At 34.3% G+C, this 7,013-nt stretch overlaps 1 protein-coding gene across 1 annotated transcript in view; it reads right to left on the reverse strand.

Annotated features, from left to right (window-relative positions):
* The window catches only part of LOC142342603 (something about silencing protein 10-like), a 144,676-nt gene that overhangs the window by 118,626 nt on the left and 19,037 nt on the right, over positions 1-7,013 (reverse strand). The gene's annotated exons all lie outside the window — the stretch shown is intronic.

Here is a 7,013-nt window from a genome sequence, read left to right on the forward strand (position 1 = left end):
TGAGGACGAACAGTCAGATGGGTCAGACCTAAAAATTGCTCTTGCAAAATTAAAAAAGACAAACAGGACTAGAATTATTGCTACAGACTTCTTTTGAGAGCAAATAATAAACTATCACCTATATTAGGACATAAAACACAAAAACAACGATTTTGAATATGGTCCAGAAATAAATGCACCTCCACGTTAAAGAAATTATTCAATTTCCAAATAGCTTAGACAAAATGAAGAAAATTTAACGGAATCCAACTAGTATAGTGACGCGAACGTGTAAGAATGCGTTACACGAACGAGTAAGAATGCATTAAACGAACGTTTAAAACTCTTGCTAAGAAAAAACAAAATTTGAAAAGAAACAAAAGCTAAAACAATTGACAAGAAATTGTATTGAAGCCTTTATAGATAGGAACCAGCATTTTTCAAAGCATTAGTAACGGGTCTAATTTGGCGGGTAATTATAAGACAGTCAGTCAATTATGCTAATGATTAATACGTAAAGTTGTCAAATCAATAAAATTTGCTTTACTGTGTCACTCATTTACAATAACCTCGCACAAATTGTCTTATTGGCAAAATTTCTGCTCTTTAGATAACAAGAATTTGATTTTGACAGCATTTTCTATCGCATTTCGGGGGGGGGGGGGTGGGGGGAGAGGGTGAACCGGAGGGGCGCTGATGGGGGTGGAGCAGCAAAGCTGGGAGAGGGTCTTTGGTTGCACGGGGCCCTTCCGGCCTGAACGATGTAAAGGGGTGGGGATTGGAAGGAGGTTGAAGTGGCGGGGGGGGGGCTGATGTGTGCTGGGAGTTGTAGGAGGTCAACCTCTAAGAAGTACCCTTCACAACATGCGTCTCCAAAACAGCTTCTGTGAATCGCTTAATTGGAGACTAGTAAGCTGAAAGGCTCTAAGACAACTTAATGCCTACTGAGCGCTACCTGTTTATCCCCTTTTTGAGGACGAAAAGTCAAATGGTTCAGACCTAAAAAAATGCTCTTGCAAAAAATAAAATAAGACTAACAGGATTAACATAATTGCTACTTCTTTGGAGAGTAAATAATAAACTATCACCTATTTTAGGACATAATACACAAAAACAACGTTTTTGAGTATGGTCCAAAACTAAATGCACCTCCACGTTAAAGAAAATGATTCAATTACCAAATAGCTTAATAGCTTAGACAAAATGAAGAAAATTTAACGGAATCCAACTAGTATATTGACACGAACGTGCAAGAATGCATTACACGAACGTGTAAAACTCTTGCTAAGAAGAAACAAAATTCGAACAGAAACGAAAGCTAAAATAATAGATGAAAAATTCTTTTGAAGTCTTTACAGATAGGAACCAGCATTTTTCAAAGCATTAATAACGGGTCTAATTTGGTGGGTAATTATAGAACAGTCAGTTAATTTTGCTAAATGCTTGATACTTTAAGTATTCAAATCAATTATATTTGCTCTAACGTATCACTCAGTTACAATAACCTCGCACAAATTGTTTTATTGGCCAATTTTTCTGCGCTTTAGATAAGAATCTGATTTTGACAGCAATTTTTCGCATTTTTTTTTACAAAAATCTCCGTAAATTTAAAATTGCCGTAAATTGAGTGCCGCCAATCTTGATTGTTCCACTTATGTTACTGTGAAAATGCAAAGCGAACTAAGTTAACTTCTGTCTAAATAAAAGCCGCTTGAGTTGACGAGGCGATTAAAAAGGCTTGTTAATCTAATTCTGTCCTCCATCCTATTTTCTGAGATAAGAGAACTACACAACAAAAGAGGGAAAAGATTTCTCTTATAACCTTACTGCAGATTTATTGAAATTAGTGTTGTCCAAAATTACCATTGTTTAATAGCAATTAACACTATACTTTAATTTGAACGAGAGGGGGGTTGAACTATTTTTCAAAATGCGCTAAAACATAGCGGACAGATTGCCAGATCACATGCGAAAGAATTGACTTGCGGGCCGTATAATAGAGATAGAAATTGATACAGATATGAGTTGAAATGTTATCGACGACGCTAAAAAAGCTATGTGAAAAAAATTCACCGATAAAGTAATAATCCTTGTGAAAATTTATTGCGGAGAATTCTTTTCATTAGGGATCTTTATTACACATATGAGTTCCTTTGACCTTAAACTAATTCAAATTTAACTTAGGCTCTGAAGTTCAAAAGTCATTTTATTGAGTGAGGTAAGTCACGTATGATCAAAATCTAATCACGCAAATGAGCTAAAAACGTTAGCTAAAGAGAGAGAGAGAGAGTGAGAATTGACGTCACGCACGCAAATGCCGTTGCTGCGAAAGAGAGAACTAATTCAGAAAACCTGACTTTCCGCTTTGCTGCATGGACAAATGTAAAACGAAAAAGAGTGTCAGACGACGATACAAAAATATAGCCCGAAGAGTCAAAGAACAAGAGAAAAATTGTCAGACAAAATGAAAAAAAAAGGAAATTTCGATTTTTTTCATGATGTACAAGTAGACATACAAACGAAAAACGTTGTCTCATGCAATTAAAACAAAACTATTAATCCAACCACAAAATATTAGCCAAGCCTTAATGACCTCACAAAATATCTCTAGTTTTGAAGAAAAGAAATGAGAAAATTGTATAAACTTTCTCAAGTTTTTGTCAAATTGCATAGAAAGAGAACACTTTGTAGCAAAAGAAACTTGCATCCATTGTAGTAAAAAGAACTTACAGGCATAGCGCTTTAATGCAATTACCAAAAATTCGAAAAAAAACCAACACAATGGGCCAAAAATTGCAAAAACACTAAATCAGCAAAATAGTCGATAAAATTATCAAATTAATCACCAAAAAGACAAAAGGAACACAAAATGTAGGCAAAAAACGTTTAAAACCAAAACTAAGTCTCAAAAAATATTCTTAGAAAATAACAAGAAGAAAAATTATTTGAACGGCTTTTCAAGCAAATTCTCTAATGAAATCAATTGCAAACAAAAACCTAAAAATGGTTAAAATCACTATTTTTTATCAACTGACAAAAGCATAACTGATTAGAAATATATGTCTCAAGAAAATGATAGACTGGCAAAAAAAATAATGACGGAAAAACGTTAAAAAAAGAACACTTGTTCTTGATTTTCGAAAGTCAAATTTTTTTAAAAACAAAAAACATGAAATAGGAAAACAACTAAATTTCTCTTATTAGCGTAAAATCATATATCTATCTTTCTGTATATATCAACAGGTAGAAACATAGTTCAAACAATTCAAACAAAAAAATTTTGCAATAAAATTGCCAAAAGAACTTTCAAAATAGCATTTAGGAAAATGATTTCATTATTGAACCTCAAATAATTTTACAAAAAGATCCCTGACACCTCAAGTTATAAGGAGGCATTCAATGCATTAAACATCAAAGGTAAATTGCCAAAAGCACTAATTTTTGAAAAAAGATTGCTTCAAGATCAAAATAAAATTAACTTTAAAAAGCCACATGAATAAAACTGCAAAATATAAGCTCAATTAGAATACAAAACATACTATTAAACTCGGCATTCTATAGCGGCATTCTATCAAAAAACACTTCATATTCACAAAATTATCAACTGGTTGAAGCGCATGAAAAAAAATTCTCGCTCACAAAAAGTAGTTCACTCGGCAATTTTTCTTCGCTTTTAGACCAAAACGCCGTCTGAACCAATAGTAAATCCGGTAAAAGATAGCCGGAAAAGAGCCAGAAACTACTTCAACTGTTATCCTCCGAAAAAGCTGGCTTACCAAATAGCTAATAGCTCCTTGCAGAAGGCGTCAATGCCGAGAAAAAAACAGTCTTAAAACAAAGAAAAAGAAAAATTTCCAGAAAAAACTTACATAAAAAACTAGAAATTCATTTTATATTCAAGTAGTACACAAACATATACAAACGCAAAACGTTCTTTAATGCAATGAAAGCAAGTTTTCCAACCACAAAAAAATATTAGCCGAGCCTTAATGAGCTCAAACATCTCTTTTTGAAGTGAAAAAATGAGGAAAAGCATGGGTATATTTTCTCAATGTTTTAAAACAAATTGCCTAAAGAGACAAGCAAAAAAATGCATTCTAAACAGTGAAAAGAAGAAGCATGAGGCTTTAATGCAGTTATTAATAAATTCCATAAAACCATACAATGGGCCAAAGATTGCAAGACTAATAATCAGCAAAATATTCGAGAAATTTTCAAATTAATTGCCAAAAAGACGAAAGAAACAAAATGAAGTGAAAAACGTTTGAAATAAAAATTAAGACCCAAAACAATTTAAAAAAAATTAGAAGTCAAAACGTTTAACCGGCATTTCATGAAAATTCTCAGTTCTACACTATGTCAAATGAAATCAATTGCAAAACAATAAAAATCCCAGAAAAAGGCTAAAATCATTATTTCTTAACAACTGATAAAAGCGGAGCTGATTAGAACTATAGGTCTCAGGACAATGAGACTGATGCATGCTAGAATTTGGAGAATAAGGACAGAAACAAAACCATGAAGACATAACCGACTCAAGTTGGGCGCATTGCTCTCAAACGACCGGTTGGCTTCATCAGTAGCTAGCCACGGTTCAGTGAGGCTTACGTTGGCTTATATGATGGAGCGTGAGGTGAGCGCAGCGGGGGTGCACCATCGGGGGCTGATGGGGTGTGGGGGCAACAGTGGTGGGGGGTTAGGGGCAGCAAAGGTGGTCGGGGGTTATTGGCTTGCACGGGGCCCTGCCGCCCTGAACGATGTGCAGGGGTGAAGTGGGGGGGGGGGGGGGGGCTGATTTGGGTAAGGGGGTCAACTTCTAAGAACCGCCCATCACACCAAAAAATAAAAATCTAAAACAGTTTGTGAATCGCATACTTGGAGACTAGTGAGCTGAAAGACACTTAATGCCCGCTGGGCGGTACCTGTTTATCCCGTTTTTGATTACAAAAAACAAAGACCAACAGGACTAATATAATTGCAATAAACTTCGTTTAAGAGCAATTAAAAACAAACAGTGCTTGATTTTTTAAAGTTTGAAATAAAAATAAAAAAACAATTTCATTACCTTTGTTAGCATGAATTTATATAGATATTCTCCTGTATAGATTCAAATGTAGAAAAAAAGTTCAAAGATTGGAAACGAAAAAATATTTTGATAAAATTATCAAAAATATTTAAAATAGCATTTAAAAGATTTTGCAGAATTTCAAAAATTTGAACGGCACAAAATTATTCAAACATAGCTGGCAGATTGCCAGAAAAAAGCCGCAATCGATATGTAGATCGGCAGTCTAAAAAAAACAGTAAAAAAGACAGACCAAGAAAATTCTTCTTTTCATTGAAGGCTGATCTGTTATATTTTGATTAAAAATCTGTATAAGTTTTTGCTGCCTCTATTAGCTGATCTCAAATAACCTTCATTTAGAGTGACATACACCCATTTGACCTTATCTCTTTGAATTAAAGTAAATAAAAGTCAATTTTAAAGCGAGGAAGTCATTTTTGAGAGTGAGGTAAGTCAAGTGTGACTAAAAATTTAATCACGCACATGAACAAAAAACCTCGCTCCACTAAGAGCGAAAAATGACGTCACACATGCAATTCAGTTGAAATTGCATGAACGAATGAACAAAAAGTGGCTGTGACGTCATATGGTCGTAAAAATCATGACGACGAAATAAAAAAAAACCAAGAGAAGGCCAATAATAGCCCCAGCTATCGCTGTGCGGCTATTAATAAATAGTGAAAAAAGATCCCTGACAACTCACCCTATAAGGATGCATTCAGTGCATGAAATATCGAAGGTAAATTATCATATGCACTGATTTTTGAAAAAAAGATCGCTCCAAGATCCAAAAATGAAGAAATTAATATAGACCCACAAATTAAAAAAATTGGAAAATATGTGCTCATTTAGAATTGTACTCTCTAAACCACTGTGGCATCAATTGCAGGTTGATATATTGATACAGCTTCTATTAAAAACTAATTTTACAAAAAACTAAATTATGCAAAAATTGGGCCAATTGGACGAAAAAACGGCTAAAAATCGTTATCTATATGCTGTATTCTTCTCAAAAAACACTTTCCATAGACAAAAAGTCATTCACTGATTGAAACCCATGATCAAAATACTTTTCTCGCTCAGAAAAAATAGTACTTCCGGTAGAAAAAACTTACAACCAGTACTACTCTTCGAGTCGTAAAAACCTTAAGAGAACCAATACTCGCTCTTCGAGTCGTAAAAACCAGGAGCACCGCAATGTAGCTCCGCTCAGCTTACAGCTTCGCAGCTATAGCAAACATACCCGGCAGATTGCCGGAAAATAGCCGCCGTTGATTCCAATAAGCAAGATTGAGATTGAAATAACAGAAGATATTGAAAAAGAAAGATTTTTGTACAAAAACATTTTTTTAAGTCCGATTTATTTTGAAGGCATTCCGTAGTTGAACATACTTCTGTTTCTTAGAGAGAGGCTACAGGTGCTCCTATCAATAACAATAAGCATTAGAGATGGTAAATAAGACTTATAGGAACGACATTCAAATAGCGGGCATCTAAAATTGGGCTTCATGGGTTTATCCCGTTTCTATTTCTGACATCCATTTTTGTACTAACTCTGTTCATTTTGAATTGCTTTGCTGAGCAACTGATGTTCAAATCACTTTTAGCAGAATGAGAGAAGAGAGAAACTAGCCTAGAGAAGTCAAAAAGATTTCACGCAAAATGTTGAAAAGGCGGCAAAATGAGGTAAAGCGAAACATTTTTTTATTCGACGAAGTAAAAAAAACATAGCAGGACAAGTCCTCACGTACAATTCAAAGAATTTCCATTGACTAAACAGAAAAACTAGACCTAGAATGGACTATGAGTGAATTGGTAAAAAACCATTTTAAAAAAATCAGAACAAAAAAATAAGAAATAAACAGAAAATCAATGTCAAAATGCCGCATGTGAACAAAAAAACCACTAGCGACAATTGAAAATTTAATTCAAACAAAAAGCTAGGCCTAGAATGAGCTGTGAATGATCG

The sequence above is a fragment of the Convolutriloba macropyga genome, chromosome 1, assembly GCF_964194025.1.
Source record: "Convolutriloba macropyga chromosome 1, txConMacr16.3, whole genome shotgun sequence".
Lineage (NCBI taxonomy): Eukaryota > Metazoa > Xenacoelomorpha > Acoela > Convolutidae > Convolutriloba > Convolutriloba macropyga.